The sequence below is a fragment of the Procambarus clarkii genome, unplaced genomic scaffold (assembly GCF_040958095.1).
Source record: "Procambarus clarkii isolate CNS0578487 unplaced genomic scaffold, FALCON_Pclarkii_2.0 HiC_scaffold_104, whole genome shotgun sequence".
NCBI lineage: Eukaryota > Metazoa > Arthropoda > Malacostraca > Decapoda > Cambaridae > Procambarus > Procambarus clarkii.
In genome coordinates, this window is record NW_027189137.1 from 105001 (window position 1) to 126314 (window position 21314).

At 36.1% G+C, this 21314-nt stretch overlaps 1 long non-coding RNA gene across 1 annotated transcript; it reads right to left on the reverse strand.

Annotated features, from left to right (window-relative positions):
- Positions 1 to 4821: 4821 nt before the first annotated feature.
- LOC138360254 (uncharacterized) lies at positions 4822 to 10210 on the reverse strand. The gene is made up of 3 exons (XR_011226253.1): positions 10106 to 10210; positions 5653 to 5812; positions 4822 to 4961 (listed from the first exon to the last, which is right to left on the reverse strand). It is a non-coding gene; the product is annotated as an uncharacterized lncRNA (long non-coding RNA).
- Between the last annotated feature and the right edge of the window lie 11104 nt (positions 10211 to 21314).

Here is a 21314-nt window from a genome sequence, read left to right on the forward strand (position 1 = left end):
ATGCTTCCATCTGAAAATTGGGAACATCAAAAGATCTGACTTTCCCAATTTTCTGATGGGAACATCAAATGATCTGATATTCCCATCACTGAAAAATAAAAACAGATAAAAAAAATGATATGAAAAAATAGAAAATAAAATATACTCATGAAATGAACAGAATGGTTAACAACGCAGCTCAATTGCAATGCAATGTCACAATAACATTTAAATATACTTTAAGATATAATCTAGAAGAAAATAAGGATATTGAAACGGTTCATGAACTCTATTTCAATAAAGGACACTATGGGGAACTTTGAAAAATAGTTATTGAGTATAATTAGACAGACTTGTTGCTAGGCAGAGGAGTAATGAGATATATGGCAAATTTTGCAAAATATACAATGAAGGTACACAAACATTCATACCCAAACAAAGCAAAATGCTAGGTAAGAACAAAGCATTTGGCCCGTAGGAGAAAGGAGATACCCACAAGACTAGAATACAAGTCATTAACAAGCATGCAAGTATAATACATAATACATGCAGACATATATATAATCCAAAAAAATGTCAAATTTACGTACTTATTATTACATTACAAATATCCAAGGTTTTGAAGACACGTTTCCTCTTGCGCCCAACGAGTGAATACTGAGACCAGACCCCATAGGTCCCTATCCTCCTCATCATTCGTCTCACTGTGTCTCCACAGCTTGCACCGCCCATTTGAGACAGCGTCTGGACCTGTTAAAATAATGCATAAGCTGTAAGGTAATAGAGAATAATATATATCTTTCAATCTCAACATTAGATTTTCTAATTTCCAACTGTATTAAATAAATAGCATTAAAATATTTTCCTTCTTAACTATTACAAAAATCAACGAATTTGAGTAACTTTTGCTTTTGTTTTATTTGTACCTTAAACATAACACTGAACAATCAATTATGTGCCACCCCACCTTCCTTCATCTGCAAAAAAACTAATCAAAAGACATATGTACAAGGCTAAAAAAATTCAGCAACACTTACCATACTCAGGCTAAAATAATGGCATTTACTATTTTTAAAAGATTATTAGCAAATTTACAGAAATGGTGCATTCGGAAGACAAAACCAATTTTTCACTTTTGACAATTGAGCACCTGCTACATCCAGATTCTAGGGAGGAAAGGAAGGACGATCTTACTGGATCCCATAGCCTCTCCGAGGCACAAACCAGGCTTTTACACAAACCCCCCCCCCCCCCTGCACCCGAGCTTTTTAAAATAGTAAATGCCACTATTTTTGCAAAATTATTACGAGATCTATTATTCTAGAGAATAATGCATATAAATGCATATATGCATATAAATACAAAAGTAAATCAAATCTTATCCTTGTATAATATACAAGCTGATGTGAGATCCCTGTCTACAGGTGGACTGGAACTATTATCCAGTAGGCAGTCTACTGTATTTTATCAAACCGTTATTAGTATAATAGATCTCGTAATAATTTTGCAAAAATAATGGCATTTACTATTTTTAAAAGATTATTAGCAAATTTACACAAATGGTGCATTCGGAAGACAAAACCAATTTTTCACTTTTGACAATTGAGCACCTGCTACATCCAGATTCTAGGGAGGAAAGGAAGGACGATCTTACTGGATCCCATAGCCTCTCCGAGGCACAAACCAGGCTTTTACACAACCCCCCCCCCCCCCCTGCACCCGAGCTTTTTAAAATAGTAAATGCCACTATTTTTGCAAAATTATTACGAGATCTATTATTCTAGAGAATAATGCATATAAATGCATATATGCATATAAATACAAAAGTAAATCAAATCTTATCCTTGTATAATATACAAGCTGATGTGAGATCCCTGTCTACAGGTGGACTGGAACTATTATCCAGTAGGCAGTCTACTGTATTTTATCAAACCGTTATTAGTATAATAGATCTCGTAATAATTTTGCAAAAATAATGGCATTTACTATTTTTAAAAGATTATTAGCAAATTTACACAAATGGTGCATTCGGAAGACAAAACCAATTTTTCACTTTTGACAATTGAGCACCTGCTACATCCAGATTCTAGGGAGGAAAGGAAGGACGATCTTACTGGATCCCATAGCCTCTCCGAGGCACAAACCAGGCTTTTACATAACCCCCCCCCCCTGCACCCGAGCTTTTTAAAATAGTAAATGCCATTATTTTTGCAAAATTATTACGAGATCTATTATACTAATAACGGTAAATAAATAATAAATAGTAAATAAATCAAAATCAGTTACATTATTTTATCTTATTCATAGCATAAATGTTCTCGAAGATTACTAAAAAGAAATTGAATTAGACTACAGCAAATTGGCAAACTTTACCTTGTATCTGTTTCCACCGAGTTTGTTTGGGGCGTTCTTCAACATATCAGCAATACTTGTCTCAACATCTCTTTCAGTTGCATTAGTGTGGGTGTTGATACAGGCTTCTGGAAATTTATAAGAATTAATTAATATATATAATTATAATTCACTTTGCTATTCCCCATTCCACAGTCCTCTCGTCCTTCCCACTTCCCTGTCCCCACATCATCCCCACTATTCCCACTTCCCTGTCCCATCGTCCTCCTTACCATTTTCCCCTCCCCTGTCCTTCTTCCTCCCCCACCATCTCCCATTCACCTGTCCCTTTGTCCTCCCCAGCATTCCCCTGTCCCCACCATCCCCAACTCCCCAGTCCCCTCGTCCTCCCCACCATTACCCTCTCCTCTGTCCCCTCGTCTTCCCCACCATACCCCCCTCTCGTCCTCCCCACCATTCCAAACTACCTCATCCGATGCATTCTATAATGGTCTGATGCTTCCATCAGAAAATTGGGAACATCAAATGATCTGATATTCCCATCACTGAAAAATAAGAACAGCTAAAAAAATGAAATGAAAAAAATAAAAAAATAAACTATACTCATGAAATGAACAGTATGGTAAACAACACAGCTCAATTTCAATGCAATGTCACACAAAATTATTAAATCGAAATGAAAATAAATTGAAATCTATGAAAATTCAAATTATCAATACAATCGGAAATATTGAAATAATATCGCAACATAATATAGTGTGGGTTGCTCTTACGTGCAACAGACGGTGCTGTTTTTCAAAAAAGGCATGGTTTTACCTGTCACAAGTGTGGCATCTATACTTATACTCACGAAATGAACGGTATGGTAAACAACATAGCTCAATTGCAATGCAATGTCACAATAACATTTAATAACAATAACATTTAAATATACTTTAAGATATAATCTAGAAGAAAATAAGAACATTGAAACGGTTCATGAACTCGATTTCAATAAAGGACACTATGGGGAACTTTGAAAAACAGTTAATGAGTATAATTAGACAGACTTGTTGCTAGGCAGAGGAGTAAATAATGAGATATATGGCAAATTTTGCAAAATATACGGCACACAAACATTCATATCCAAACAAAGCAAAATGCTAGGTAAGAACAAAGCAGTTGGCCCGTAGGGGAAAGGAGATACCCACAAGACTGGAATACAAGTCATTAACAAGCACACAAGTACTACACTACACAACAACCGCACTACTACCAGAACTGGACGAATCACTACCAAAACAACACATTGCACATCACTACCAAAACAACACAACACAACACAAGCATTGGCAAAGAATTATAGACCAGTTGCACTAACATCCCACATAATAAAATTATTTGAGAGTGATCAGGAGTCAGATTACTAGTTTTATAGAGACCAATGACCTCCACAATCCAGGCCAACAAGGATTTAGAGCAGTTTCTATGATCGAGCCACTGAGATCTATAAAGAATTCTGATCAAGAAAGAGATCTAGGGGTGGTTTTAGATAGAAAACTATAACCTGAGGATCATATTAAGAACATTCTGCGAGGGGCCTATGCTACACTTTTTAACTTTAGAATTGCTTTTAAATACATAGGTCAAAAAGTTTTAAAAGTTTTAAAAGTTTTTTAAACCTCTCGTGTATCATGAGTGTGTTAAAGCATCAGATGGTGCATTCAGATGATGAATATTACCTAGTTCCTTCATCTGGGAAGAATGAACACATATTGGTGCATTCGGATGATAAAAACTAACTACTGTAGTTTAATTGATCAACAGACTGTATATCATATGCAGACTGTATGTGGATCTGCGGGCCACTCCAAACAACAGCCTGGTGGACCAAGCTCCACCAGGGCTAAAGCACAAAGTGATATAGATGTGATAGAGATATTATATATATATATATATATATATATATATATATATATATATATATATATATATATATATATATATATATATATATATATATATATATATATATATGTCGTACCTAGTCGCCAGAACGCACTTTTCAGCCTACTATGCAAGGCCCGATTTGCCTAATAAGCCAAGTTTTCATGAATTAATATATTTTCTCTATTTTTTTTCTTATGAAATGATAAAGCTATCCATTTCATTATGTATGAGGTCAATTCTTTTTTTATTGGAGTTAAAATTAATAGAGATATATGACCGAACCTAACCTATCTTTATTGGATAGGTTAGGTAGCTGAAAATGTTAGGTTAGGTAGTCGAAAAAACATTAATTCAAGAAAACTTGGCTTATTAGGCAAATCGGGCCTTGCATAGTAGGCTGAGATGTGCGTTCTGGCTACTAGGTACGACACATTATATATATATATATATATATATATATATATATATATATATATATATATATATATATATGTATATATATATATATATATATATATATATATATATATATATATATATATATATCGGACAATTAGTAAAAAAAAAAAAAAAAAAAAAATTAAATTATTTTACCTTGTACCTAGATCCACCAGGCCTGTTTGGTGCCTGTTTCAGTACTTCAGACATCTGGAAGGTCACATCCTCCTCCTCAACTTGTGGATGTGCGTTGATAGATGATTCTGTAAAATTAAGTTATTTATATAATAATAAATTCAGTATAACAATAATATTCTGTAAAATTAAAAGTAATTTATACATCAATCAGATAAAACTCTCCAGAGATGGTGATACACAACATATAAAGGACAAGTTTCAGAACAAAATATGCATTTAGGAATAAGGTTTTGTACATGTAGGTAGCACATGAGAAAATAAGTGGAAGGTGATCAAGTTTATATTAACATGTTAATGACTTTGTTAAGGCTTTGCAAGAATGAAAAAATATTAATAATATAATATCACCTACCAATTAATTGTACATCATTTATAAGTCAATTATTTGCATTATTATTATTCAATACTAATGATATAAAAATGCATTTTGTAATCTACTATTTATGCAAGTATTAAGCACAGGATCATGAAATAAACTGCAAAATACTGTAATGGATAAACCAATTAATTTTACATTTTCCTATAGCTAAGTCAGTCAGTTCTATTAGCAGCAGAGAACAATTATGCCCAACCTCTATTAAATGAAACAATCTTAAGAGCAAGTGATAGAAATATAATCATTTATGCTTGGGATTATGGAATGGTTCCAAATATGAAAAATATCAAGTTTTTTGGTTAAAATTTTTTAACTTAAAATTTACATTTTTAAGTGAATTTTAAACTTTAAAAAAATTATTTAATTTTTTGGTTACTTACTTAAAATAACATTATATAGTTCTTGTTTTTGTAGAAATGCCAATTTCTTCTTTTGCCCTTCCAGACTGTATAGTGACCACAGGCCGTTTGTTCATATCTTCATTATTCTTCGAACTGTGGTTGCACAATCAGACCCACGTACACTGGTTAAAAGCATCACCTAAAAGCAACAACAAAAATGTAGTACACTGACGAATTTTGAATATATATATATATATATATATATATATATATATATATATATATATATATATATATATATATATATATATATATATATATATATATTAGTTGATTTTATACCCGCATTAGGTCAGGTGATAATACAATGAAGGTGATAATAAAGCCATTCACAACTGCAGGCCTAATAAAAAAAGGAGGTGGCATAGCAATATCTTACAAAGATACCTTCATCTGCAATAGTCTCATTAGTAATAGAGACGACTATTGTGAATATACCTTTGCCAAGTTCTCCAGTAAATCCCTTAAATCCTCCTTGACTATAAGTGCCATCTATAGATTTCCCAATACCGACATAGCTTCATTCTCAGATAACGTAAGGAATCTTATCATAAATAACAATCTCAACAAAAATCAAACCAACTTAGTGGTTTGTAATGGTGAACAAAACATGCAGATACTTATATATAACCTGTGAATAGAGTGTAATAACACCAAAACTATTTGTTTATTGTTTTATGACCATAATAATTGAATCACTAATATGATTCACTAATATATAATCCTAATAATAATCACTAATATATAATCCATTGAGCATGCTGCATCTCTTTCAGTCTCTTTGCAATTTGAACAAGAGGGTTTTTAATTGATCGAACCATATTCTTAAAGTAAAGTAAATGAGATGTATTCCATATTTTGCAAAATATACGATGAAGGCACACAAACATTCATGCCAAAACTGAAGGGCAGGATTTATGAGGAGACATTAGAGGCATTAAATATTCCAAACTAGAAGACAGAAGGAAAAGAGGAGATATGATCACTACGTACAAAACAGTAACAGGAATTGATAAACTTGATAGGGAAGATTTCCCGAGACCTGGAATTTCAAGAACAAGAGGTTATAGATTTAAACGAACTAAACAAAGATGCCGAAGAAATGTAAGACAATTCACTTTTGCAAACAGAATGGTAAACGGTTGGAACATGTTAGGTGAGAAGGTGGTGGAGGCCAAATCCGTCAAAAGTTTCAAAGCATTATATGACAAAGAGTGCTGGGAAAATGGGACACCACGAGTGTAGCTCTCCATCCATCTGATTGATAACCCAAATGAATTTTTCATGGATATGATACCAACATCAAATCATAAATCAGATGTGATCCTATCCCCACTGGATTTTGAAGAAGCCATAGACAGTATGCCTATGCACTCTGCACCAGGCCCTGACTCTTGGAACTCTATATTCATCAAGAACTGTAAAAAACGTTATCGCAGGCCCTTCACATTCTTTGGAGACAAAGCCAAGATACTGGCATTGTCCCTGACATACTAAAAACCGCAGAGATAGCACCGCCCCATAAAGGAGGAAATAAGGCAGAGGCAAAAAACTACAGACCGATAGCACTAACATCGCACATCATAAAAATCTTTGAGAGAATGCTAAGAAGTAAGATCACAAAATACATGGAATCACAGCATCTCCATAACCCCAGACAACATGGTTTCAGAACAGGGCGCTCTTGCCTATCACAGTTGCTGGACCACTCTGACATGGCACTAGATGCCATGGAAGACAAACAAAACGCTTTGACAAAAAAAAGCCTTTGACAAATGTGACCATTGTGTTATTGCACATAAAATGCGTTCAAAAGGAATTACCGGAAAAATAGGCAGATGGATATACAACTTCCTGACTAATAGAACCCAATGTGTAGTAGTCAACAAAATAAAATCTGGACCATCAACCGTAAAGAGCTCAGTCCCCAAGCGTACTGTGCTTGCTCCAATACTTTTTCTCATCCTCATATCGGACATAGACAAGGACACAACCTATAGTACTTGATCATCCTTTGCAGATGACACTAGAATCTTCACGAGAGTAGGCAACATAGAGGACACGGCAAACCTCCAATCAGATGTAAATCAGGTCTTTCTATGGGCTACAGAAAATAACATGGTGATTAACGAACATAAGTTTCAGCTCATGCGCTACGGAAAAAATAAAAAATATAAAAACGGAAACCACTTACAAAACTCAGTCAAATCATAACATTGAACGGAAAAGCAACGTAAAGGATTTGGGTGTACTGATGTCAGAAGGCCTTACATTTAAAGAACACAATAAAGTAGCCGTCACAACTGCAAGAAAAATGACAGGATAGATAACAAGAACTTTTCACACTAGAGATGCTATACCGATGATGATAGTTTTCAAGACGCTAGTGCTCTCTAGAGTGGAATACTGCTGCATAATGAAAGCCCCTTTCAAAGCTGGAGAAATTACTGACCTATACTTATGCATTTATCTTCGGTTTAACACAACAGGCACCAGACACACGCTAGGCATCATACACACTAGGATAAAACAAACATTAGGCCAGAAGTCAGAAAAGAATTCAAAGAATTTTACTGGAAAGGCTTGCTGTTAGGAAAGGAAGTAATTGAGATGAATTAATGCACAGTATGTCAATTTTGTGAAATATATGATAAAGGAACAAAAACATTTATACCAAAACAAAGATGCAGAACTTGGAAACAGGATTTGTTCAACTGAAATTTCAAGACGGACAGAGACCAAAAGACACAAAAATGGAATCAATATACGAAGAGGCCAAACCCCCAAACATACCAGTAATACAAAGAGAAACAACTACACGGCAGTGAGGAGAGAGGCAGAAAGAAATTTTGAAAAAAAGGAACAAACAAATGTAAAGTAGAACAAATCATATTCTATAAATACAGCAACAACCAATTGCAGGTAAAGGATAATATTCAGAGCTTTTAAATGCATGGATGGCGAAATACTCAAGAAATTGTTCACGACTTTTGTTAGACCAAAGTTGGAATATGCAGCGGTTGTATGGTGCCCATATCTTAAGAAGCACATAAACAAACTGGAAAAGGTGCAAAGACATGCTACTAAGTGGCTCCCAGAACTGAAGGACAAGAACTATGAGGAGAGGTTAGAGGCATTAAATATACCAAATATACTACACAAATATATATACTACACATGCACAATAAACTACCCTACACAGGCTGAGTATGGTGTGTACAATAAATTATTAGCTAAAAGATAAGACTGAGTTTGTATAAATGGGGGTTAAGTCAGAGTGGGAAAATGTAAGTGGAGTGCCTAAAAACCCTGTCCTGGGACCTCTGTAATTCATAATATATACAAATAATTTAGACTCAGGTTTGATCAGCAATATTTGAAAATTTCCAGACGATACAAAAGGGATTTTTTTCTGGATTCAGGATTATTTTTTTATGGCTGAAAACAGGTTTTCAGCAATAAAAGAAATACAGTATTGCTGGAACAACCGTCGACATCTTCAAGAGAAAACCTGAACATCTTCAAGAAGTGAAGATGACCTTGAGAAGAAGTATAGGTTGGGAGAAGTATAGGTTAGGAATTGTCTCCAAAGAATTCTCAAAGAATTACTCGTTATTGCTATCCAAGATAATTAGACGAGCCAAAGCTAAATACTACGAAGATAAATTTACCCAAATAAAGAGTACCTTACCTAAAAATATGTATGTACCTTACGTAAATAAACATTTGATTTTGAAGTGCCGGACAAACAAGGCTGTGGTGGATATGTGGGCCTGAGGGGCCTGTCCAAGCAACAGCCTGTTGGACCAAGCTCTCACATGTCAAGCCTGGCCTTGGAAGGGCTTGGTGAGTAGAACAACTACCAGAACCCTATAATGCATGTATCAAGGTGTCCAGGCAGTGAGCACCACATAATGCAGTGCAGTCCTGTAAGAATAAGCACAGTAAGTATGGGCATGGAGGGGGTGCAGCAGTGGCTTGTGAAGGGCTGGAGAGTAAATGGACATGCCCAGGGGTAAAAAGCATTAGGGTAACAGAACATAGCCCATAAAAATAGTAATGACAATGAATGAATAATTATATGAATGCAATAATACTTCATATCTCAATAGGAATACTAAGCAGGATGCAAGACAAGGTACTGGTGGTGATAGTGGTTGGTACAAGTCCTCACATCCCCACAGACACCAGTAACAGCCCTCACCTCCCAACACAGTACCCTTGTAGCGAGTTAATCTTATACTCGCTTCATTATCTTATAGCATAACTAATTAACACTAATTACAGAAGCTACACAGGTGATACTTTGGTGTGAGTTGAGCGCACTGAGCGTCGGTATCGCTACACCCTTGTTCCTTAACAACCCTTTGGACCTTTATTACAGAAAAATAGAATCAATTAATTTAATAAAATATAAAATATAAGTGCTTACTTACGATAATACTATCGGTGGAACACAAAATCTTCTTCTTCTTGATAGTAGGTGCAGTTTGCATGAAGGGTTAGTCCTCGCCATGACTGAACTGACGACAAAATGGCCGATGTGTTGATATGGCGTCAGGTGACGCTGTGACGTCACAGGTGAGGGACGCTTTGCGCATTACTCCCTCGTACTTAAAAAGTACTACAGGTACTTTTTGGTTTTATTTTTGAATATGGCAGAAGTTGGACAGCTTTTCAAATCATTATAAGGGAGTGAGTTCCATAGACTAGGTCCCTTTATTTACATAGAGTGTTTACATAGATTAAGTTTGACTCTGGGGATATCAAAGAGATATTTATGTCTGGTGGGGACGTGGCCATGTGTTCTATTACATCTGTCCAGGAAGAGTTTCAGAACAGGGTTTGCAGTTAGAAAAAGGGCTTTATAAACGTAATTTACACAGGAGAATGTATGGAGTGAATTTGTTTAGCATGTTTAAGGATTTGAACAAGGGAGCTGTGTGTTGTCTGAAGGTAGAGTTATTTATTGTCCTGATAGCAGATTTTTACTGGATGATGATGGGCTTGAGGTAGTTTGCAGAGGTTGAACCCCAAGCACAAACGCCATAAGAATGATAGGGATAGATAAGTGCATAATAGAGTGAGAGGAGAGCAGAGTAGGGTACATAATATCTGATCTTAAACAGTATACCAACTGTTTTAGAAACCTTTTTAGTTATGTGTTGTATATGGGTGCGGAAGTTGAGTCTCTTGTCTAAGTATAGGCTAAGAAACTTTCCATCATTTTTATTGCTAATGTTTACATTATCTATCTGAAGCTGAATTGCATTTGTTGATTTGTTTCCAAATAAGATATAGTAGGTCTTTTCTATGTTTTGTGTGAGGTTTGTTGGTTGACATCCACAAGTAGACTTTTTTTAATTAATTGTTTACAACATTATTTAACAGGAGTGGGTTGGGGTCAGAGTAGATGAGTAGTATCATCAGCCAACAATATAGGTTTAAGTATGTTAGAGACATTAGGGAGATCATTGATGTATATAAGAAACAGGAGGGTCCTAGGATGCTGCTCTGTGGCACCTTTACGGTAATTAAGTGGTAGAGTGGGAGAGGTTATATCATTGATGGCTTCATATTGGTGTCTGTTACTAAGATAGGATCGGATATAGTTTAGGGCAAGGCCACGGATTCCATAATGGTGGAATTTAAGTAAGAGGTAGTTATGGTTAACAGTATCAAAGGCCTTTCTCAGGCCGATGAAGAGTTCAATTGGAAACTCACTTTTGTCAAGGGCTGAGAAGATTAAGTCAAGCAGACTAACAATAGCATCATTGGTACTCTTTTGGGAGCGGAAGCCAAACTGACAGGGACTTAGTATATTGAATTTTACAAGATTGGAGTAGAGCTGTTTGTAAAAAAAAAAAAAAATAATTTTGATAATATAGGTAGATTCGATATGGGTCTGTAATTATTTATGTCTGCCGTGTTACCTCCTTTATGAACTGGCGTTACTCTTGCTTTTTTAAGGATATCAGGGAAGGTATGACACTCTAGGGATTTGTTGAACAGCAGTGCTATGGATGGTGCAAGGGCATGGGTGGCACGCCTGTGTACCATCGATGGTATTTCACTAATGTTCCCAGCTTTGGTTTTTAGCGAGTGAATGATGGACACAACATCTGTAGGGCTGACCGGAGAGAGGAGAAGAGAGTTTGGATAGCTGCGTGAAAGATATGTGGTAACATATGTCTGAGTCTCTGGGATTTTTCGGGCAAGGTGAGCACCAAACGATGAAAAGAAGCTATTAAATTCAGTTGCTGTTTCAAGATCTGTTGCAGGTGTATAACCATCCTTGGAGATTTTTATCTTATGTGAATGTTGTTTAGCTCCTAGGATGGTAGAGATGGCTCTCCATGTGCTTTTTATGTTGCCTTTTGCTTCTTTGAATCTATTCTCGTAATAGGAACGCTTTGCTCTTATTATACTATTATTATACTTATATTATATTATTATTATACTTATTATTAATTATGCGGATCAGGACATCACCTGATCAAACACATCAAACATCGTTTGACCACCATCAAACACACACATTTCGTGTGTGTTTGACGCTCACTGATATGTACCAGCGTTGTTTTATATATGGTGCTATTCTATCTTACGCTTTGTTGCTCTTTTTTACCTACGGGCTCATAGAACATTCTATTGCGAAAACATTGGCACAAAAATGAATGACGTACATACAATAATAATGTCAGGACAGTGATATAATTATAAACTTTCAAAGCACTGTATCGCCCATGTGTCGTCTTGTCACCAATACTGGGTAACAGTTCCGCCACTTCCCACACTCTTGCGGGTGGGCAGCGACCATTATTCTACGTTTATATTCATATCACCGTGTTGGGAATTTCATTGCGAGTACATTGATACCAAAATTAACGCTGTAGGACAAGTGTGGAAGTGATAACAATCCCAAGAGTAAAAACATTTTGTTGCTCTTGGGCACTCACGGCGAGTCATCTACGTAGGTATTTATTGGGTGCTGGTATTCATATAACTTTTGGTGACCGTTTTTGCTGATTTTCTTCTAGAGAATGTTATTGCGAACACGTTGGTACCAAAATGAAATACATAGCTCGAGAACTAAGGTCAGGAGAGTAAAAAGAGTATACACATTTTTGTTTTGACGCTTAATTAAGGTTATTGTGAGTACTCATCGCCTGCCTAGAAACTGGAACTAGTAATTCCATCTATCATACATATCATACAAGAGGAGCCACACATCTATGGATCATTCAATAAAATCAGCAGACTTCTAGATGTTACTACTGCTCGGCTTAGACTCGGTTACAAGTATCTCTGGGAATTCTCATTATCTGCTGATGTAGACCTGACCAAATGTAAACTGTGTCAACAAAATTATTCGCACACCCTCCGTCACTATGTGATGGAGTGCGAAAAGATACATGAATTTAGAGACAATTCTATAACCAATGTTCCAGCGATGTGTCAATATTTCATTCAAAATGATCTGCTACCAGAAATTTTAGCCAAATATCCCCAGTTTGCTAACTGTAGATAACAACTAAGTGATTGTAACCTATCCACCGCTGCCCACTGGATGGGGGACGGTGTGCAGGACAAACATATAAATTTTGATACTAGCTCTCCACATATGTCAGTTGCTTAATTTAGAACCTGTACTTGAGGTCGATCTCGAACCCATTGTTGATGTGATGACTTATATTGAATTTTGTAACTAGCTCATCAAGATTGTAACTTGCTTAGCTAAATGAATTGTGGGGTTCAGTCCCTGAGCCCATTATGTGCCTCTGTAACCCTTTCCACAACCGCCCACAAGATGGGTATGGGGTGCATAATGGGGTGGGGTGTCTTGGCCAAACGTGCCACATCAAAACCACAAGTTGACATTGAATGTGAATTAACAATGAGACAAGTAAGATTTATACTAATACATTTATACTAACTCTGTTGAGCGTTGACCATTTATACATCAAATCTGTTGATGTGAGCACTTTAGTTTAGTCTGCCGTTTAAAGAAAAAAAGAGCATATCAATGGTATATCACAGAAAACGAATTTATCATAAACTCATGTATTTGTCTTATCATATTGAACTGCATTCATATTTTTAATATATAACAATATGAATATACAAATTTCTGTAAATCCCCTACCTTGTTGGAATCTGTGGAAATGAATGAGCAAATGTGCTGGCTGAAGGCGCTGAAGGAAACCACATTGGTTTCATTTTGGATACAAATGTCCATGGAAATTCAAAATGGAAACTAATTATATAGTTGAACCTGCAGAGACGAGTTTAAGAATCTGTGTTGAGAGTGATGGACACAGCCTTCACAATTATACTTCAGAGAATGTAAACATCTAAGAGTCATTAGAAATATGTGTAGAATAATAAACCCTACATTGTTTGAGTTAGGGAAAACACCATTTGTGATATATAGATACTATAGCTGTTCCTAAAGATTCACCCTTTTTTGCACCAGCAAGATAACATATAAGATTTTAAGAGTTGACGAATGTTAATATTCTTGTTTGATAAACTGTGAACTTGAGACATAGTTAATAAGAACATATTAACACAACAAAATGTTTTCAAAATCCTTAACACCACTTTCCAGCAACTTATATAATTTATATAAATTATTTTAGAGAATAATACATAAATTATATATTTAAACATGATATAGTGTTTAGTGGAATGTATAAGGAGTCAAATTGTGTTAAAAAGAGCAATTTTTAGAAAATTTGGAAAAATACTTTTTTCTGTTCAAATTATAACTAAATGGATTATAAAGGTTTCACTCAGCCAATATATATCATTCACAATTTATTAATGAATTTTACAAAAAAACACCATAAATTTTATATTTAAACATGTAAAAACTATTTGTTTTACATTTGGAAGAAAATAATTGTAGAAAAACAATTTATAATTAAACCTTTGTGTTTGGATTTTTTGAGTAAAAGTTTCTCAAAGGCTCTCCTGCACCATTCTCAATGCAAATCATTCCCACACCTATGGCAAGAGATAGGCGAACGTTGTGTAGATGATTTGTGTTTGCTGGGTACTGACTTTAAACCTTCAGATATTTCATTCATGGATAAGATGCTTTTATTGTAATGAGCACTCATTTGTCTCAATATGTCCCTAGGTATTTTCTCCTGGACAATTATTTTCAAGACCCACTCAGCCCCGTTTGTATCTGCTGTCAGGCTGAGGGCATTGATCAATGATTCTACCTCCAGCTTGAAGACTTGGAGTGAATCAGCTGAAGCCTCCGGTGGGGGTAAATGCAACAGCTCATGAACTAAATGTGATGTTCTTACTTCTGGATCAGCATAATTATCCTTGAGGAGTTTTACTGCCAGATCATAGCCGTCATTAGTTAATCTCAGATGGGATACTACTGTTTTAGCCTCACCTGATAATTGGCCTTGCAAATAAGAGAATTTACTACTCTTTGGTAAAGATTGTTTTGAGTCTACAAGGTCAACGAATTTGTTCCAAAATTCGTCCCAATCTTCCTCATCTTTTCCTGAGAAAGTGGGTAAATTAATTGGAGGGAGTCGAGCTTGTGCTTGACTCGTATTAGATGCAACTGTTGTTGTTGTTGCTGTAGTTGTTGCCTTGTTCTGGGCAATTAATTTGACATAAGGCTGTAACGTGGCCTGAGTGTGATCTTCATAATTCGCAAGATCAACCATAATGTCGTCTATTTCTGTTTCTGATAAATTGGTGTTGGCAAGTTCAGCCACATATGTTGCTATTTGACATTTGATTTGCTCAAATTTACCTGCAGCTGCTTGATAATAGCTTTCCAGGTCAGCATAATCAACTTGAGATTGTTGTGACAAATCTTCACATTTCTTGATCTGTCTTGTTAAGTGGCCTTTAAGACCTGCAAGGGTTCTTTTCATTCTCCCTGCATTATCCATACTGGCTAGTTGGTGAAGCCTTGTGGGACTTGTACTTGGGCTGCTCATAATACTGAACAAGCTCTAATGGTAGCCTAGGGTAAAATTCTGCACTCACTAGGCAATAATCCTACCTCTACTAGAGGTTAGCACTTAAAATTAATACACATTATATATATACAATCATACACACTAATGATTTGAGTGATAAACCAGTGTCACTGGAAGTACCTTTAGGTTAGCTCTTCTATATCACCCTAGGATGGTAGAGACACTAATTAATCACTCAAAGGTGTAATGATCATAAGTAAATTATTATATATACACAACTCAATTCGAGTTGATAAAAATTACACCCAAAATAGGGTCTGGACCATTCATTAATGGTGTTAGGTTGTTCAATATAGTACAACTGACTATGGTAATAATGGGACTAGGATGAACGATAATAGTTCAACTAGTCAATTTTAATATCCTACCCTGTTGTGGGTTGGCAATTAGTAAATATTATACTGTGATCACTAGTGCAATATATATTAAATAATTCTCTATTTTGGAGAAATAATATATACAATTATTGATAATAGCCTCTTAATTAGCCTCTATAATACTTCTAATATTATCTAGAAGTATTAAATATTATTAGTGACCTCGCGAAATAAACTCCACAAAATTCGTAGATAATCTCTCGCGAAATTTAACACCACAAAATCCGTGAACAATCTTGCGAGGACACAGCCACTAATTTGGCTGGCTTCTATATTAGCGCTGTCATTTCACGAAATAACACGCCACCAAATATCTGTGGGTGTACATGAAACCGCTGACGAAGCTGATCTGGGCTGAGGGAGGCTCCTGAGCTCCCTCGAGGCGCTGTCTTTGACTGGCTGGCCTTTGTTTAAATCACACTGCACTAGTTTATTTAATGAATCCACTGGTTAACTGGTTCATCCGGTACTAAGATGACCAAATGCGGGTTCAAAGGATCAAATAATCCGTCATCCGGTTCGAAGGACCAATTAATGTGGGAACCGACCTGTGAGATTTATATTTATTTAATTTATATGAATTTATATTTACGTTAATTTATATACTTCGATAGCAATTTGTATAATGATAAGTGGACTGTATTTCTGCAATAATCTCATAATCTCACAAATCGATTCTCTACACATTAGGGGGGGGTTTATATTATTTATATATATGCAGCCAATCAAACTACAGTATTAGACTACATACATTGAAGAGGTTCCTTATCTTATAGTACAGCAGGCTTTAGTCCACCAGGTATAACTAGGATGTAGACACCAAATTATCCTCTTTGAGGTAGCTTCCATCACCCAGTAACTGGTGCACAAAGCATATGCTTCCTCGTCTTGACCTGTCAAAAGGGCGCTAGCTGTAAAGCCAGATTCTATATATGACAAGTATTTCAGAGAAAACTGTACATGGAACATGAAGACCTGGCTTAATTACCTTTAGTTTGAGGCTACCACGTGCTCTAACCGGATCACCCTATATAATGACATTAATGGCCATAAATGAAAATAAACGGGTTTCGGAAAGAACACTTAACTTGAATTTGTTGACAGCGTGTTGAAAATGGTACACCTTTGGTTTCCATAACACTACGTCCAAGTAAAATTAACAGGAGCCGTATTTGCTCCCGTGTGCCTCTGGTCTAGTATAAACAATGGCTGCCCTCCCTCCCCACTGACGCCTGGCTTACATTGTCCAGATGACGGAAAGTGATAGAAGGGTCACATTTACTCTACTTTAATATTGATAATTAAGTTAATTTATATAAGATGTTTTTATGATGGTAAAGTCCAAAGACTAATGTATTTAAGAATAATTCCCACCATAATAGGTGGTGAATTATAATAGTATGTAGTGATGATATCCCGTTTTCTTTAGACGGTAATTCCACTACAAGTTACGTTTTCTATGGGTAACTTGTTTATACAACACAGCTATTATCTGTATGATATATTAAATGGTGTCGGATTTTCCGACAGATACAACTGACGATTTACTATAAAACCAGAAAAACGGCCAGCCTACTCATGAGAAACTCTCCAGACACAAAGCAGAACGCTCTAAAAGAGACCAACGTCGTCTATGCCTTCAAATGCCCTCTTGGGGACTGTAAGCTCCAAAAAACCCAGTATATAGGCAAGACAACAACATCTCTTTCTAGGTGTTTAACGATGCATAAGCAACAGGGCTCCATTAAGGAACATATAATCTCTTCCCACAAACAAACCATCGCCAGAGAAATCCTAGTAAACAACACAGAAATCATCGATAGATACAGCGATAGCAGGCGGCTTGACGTCTACGAGGCTCTACACATCAAGAAGTCAACACCAGCAATCAACAGCCAATTAATGCACAACTATATTCTACCCACCTCAAGACTCCGCTCCAATATAGAAGCATCAAGAAATAAGGACCAATAGGCTTTCTACAAATCACTTCCATTCAATACCCATTGTTTCGTGTTCTGTCTTGTGTTTAGGAATTTAATACCCTATTAATACCACCTCACCCCATCCACCTCACTCAAATGTAGATATGAACAAATCGAAGATGTGTAAGTTCTATTCTGTCGTGTATGTGTAAGCTAAAGTCTTTGAAAATGTAATAAGTTTTACGAAACGCGCTCAAGTGTCGCGTCAGACTAGAAATAAAAATGAATTTTGGAGAATTGATTTTTGAATTACCACCAACAGTGAAAAGAAACGTACGAAAGATCGAGAAAATTCGTGTTTGAATTATTAATCTTACTTTTTCGGTCATATTTAATAATATATGTCTACAGGAAAGACTGCTACTAAAATATACTAATGTCGTACCTAGTAGCCAGAACGCACTTCTCGGCCTACTATGCAAGGCCCGATTTACCTAATACGCCAATTTTTCCTGAATTAGTATATTTTCTCTAATTTTTTTCTTATGAAATGATAAAGCTACCCATTTCATTATGTATGAGGTCAATTTTATTTTATTGGAGTTAAAATTACCGTAGATATATGACCGAACCTAACCAACCCTACCTAACCTAATCTATCTTTATAGCTTAGGTTAGGTTAGGTAGCCGGAAAAGTTAGGTTAGGTTAGGTTAGGTAGGTTAGGTAGTCGAAAAACAATTAATTCATGAAAACTTGGCTTAATAGGCAAATTGGGCCCTGCATAGTAGGCTGAGAAGTGCGTTCTGGCTACTAGGTACGACACTAATATATGTGTATATATATATATATATATATATATATATATATATATATATATATATATATATATATATATATATATATATATATATATATATATATATATATATATATATATATATATATATATAACTCCTTCTGAAGATGTATTAATATACGAAAGTACTTTAGGAAATTCCTGTTTCATTTTTCCTCCGTGGTCTGACATTGTCACATTTTTAATCACGTGTTTATTTTCGTGATATACACACACACACACACACACACACACACACACACACACACATATATATATATATATATATATATATATATATATATATATATATATATATATATATATATATATATATATATATATATACATTCAGATATATATATATATATGAATATATATATGTATATATATATACATATATATATATTCATATATATATTTATATATATATATATATATATATATATATATATATATATATATATATATATATATATATATATATATATATATATATATATTTTATCGTGAAGGCTTGATTCCTTGCTGCTGGGTCGTGCACTTTAACATTAGAATATTTTGGTAGCAGTCTTTCCTGTAGACATATATTATTAAATATGACCGAAAAAGTAAGATTAATAATTCTAACACGAATTTTCTCAATCTTTCGTACATTACGCTTCACTGTTGGAGGTAAATCAAAAATCACTTCTCCAAAATTCATTTTTATTTCTAGTCTGACGCGACACGGGCGCGTTTCGTAAAACTTATTACATTTTCAAAGACTTCACAAATACACAACTGATTAGAACTTGCGTTTCCCTGATTTTATATCTACATTTGAGTGAGGTGGGAAGGGTGATGTGGCATTAACACAAGACAGAACACTAGGGGATATTAATAGGGTATTAAAAGTATCAACACAAGACAGAACAGAAACAATGGGTATTGAATCGAAGTGTTTGTAGAAAGCCTATTGCTCCCTATTTCTTGATGCTTCTATATTGGAGCGGAGTCTTGAGGTGGGTAGAATATAGTTGTGCAATAATTGGCTGTTGATTGCTGGTGTTGACTTCTTGATGTGTTACACATCAAGAAGTCAACACCAGCAATCAACAGCCAATTATTGCACAACTATATTCTACCCACCTCAAGACTCCGCTCCAATATAGAAGCATCAAGAAATATGGAGCAATAGGCTTTCTACAAACACTTCTATTCAATACCCATTGTTTCTGTTCTGTCTTGTGTTGATACTTTTAATACCCTATTAATATCCCCTAGTGTTCTGTCTTGTGTTAATGCCACATCACCCTTCCCACCTCACTCAAATGTAGATATAAAATCAGGGAAACGCAAGTTCTAATCAGTTGTGTATTTGTGAAGTCTTTGAAAATGTAATAAGTTTTACGAAACGCGCCCGTGTCGCGTCAGACTAGAAATAAAAATGAATTTTGGAGAAGTGATTTTTTATTTACCTCCAACATTGAAGCGTAATGTACGAAAGATTGAGAAAATTCGTGTTAGAATTATTAATCTTACTTTTTCGGTCATATTTAATAATATATGTCTACAGGAAAGACTGCTACCAAAATATATATATATATATATATATATATATATATATATATATATATATATATATATATATATATATATATATATATATATGTGTGTGTGTGTGTGTGTGTGTGTGTGTGTGTGTGTGTGTGTGTGTGTGTGTGTGTGTGTGTGTGTGTGTGTGTGTGTGTGTGTGTGTGTGTGTGCCAAACCCCATATTCTCAGTGTCATACATACCCTGGTGTACATATATATGAATGTATATTGTGTGTGTCATGTGTATAGCCCACTCGATACCACGCCTACCCCCCCAAACCGACCCCATCCCCCTCTGCACCTCACTACCTGAGCTGACCCTCGCCCCACCGGCCTCCACACCCAGCCGCGGCCTCCACACCCAGCCGCGGCCTCCACACCCAGCCGTGGCCTCCACACCCAGCCGCGGCCTCCACACCCAGCCGCGGCCTCCACACCCAGCCGCGGCCTCCACACCCAGCTGATGCCTCCACACCCAGCCGCGGCCTCCACACCCAGCTGATGCCTCCACATCCAGTTGATGCCTCCACTCCCAGTTGATGCCTCCACACCCAGTTGATGCCTCCACACTTAGTTGATGCCTCCACACCCAGTTGATGCCTCCACACCCAGTTGATGCCTCCACACCCAGTTGATGCCTCCACACCCAGTTGATGCCTCCACACCCAGCTGATGCCTCCACACCCAGTTGATGCCTCCACACCCAGTTGATGCCTCCACACCCAGTTGATGCCTCCACACCCAGTTGATGCCTCCACACCCAGCTGATGCCTCCACACCCAGTTGATGCCTCCACACCCAGTTGATGCCTCCACACCCAGTTGATGCCACCACACCCAGTTGATGCCTCCACACCCAGTTGATGCCTCCACACCCAGTTGCTGGCTCCACACCCAGTTGCTGGCT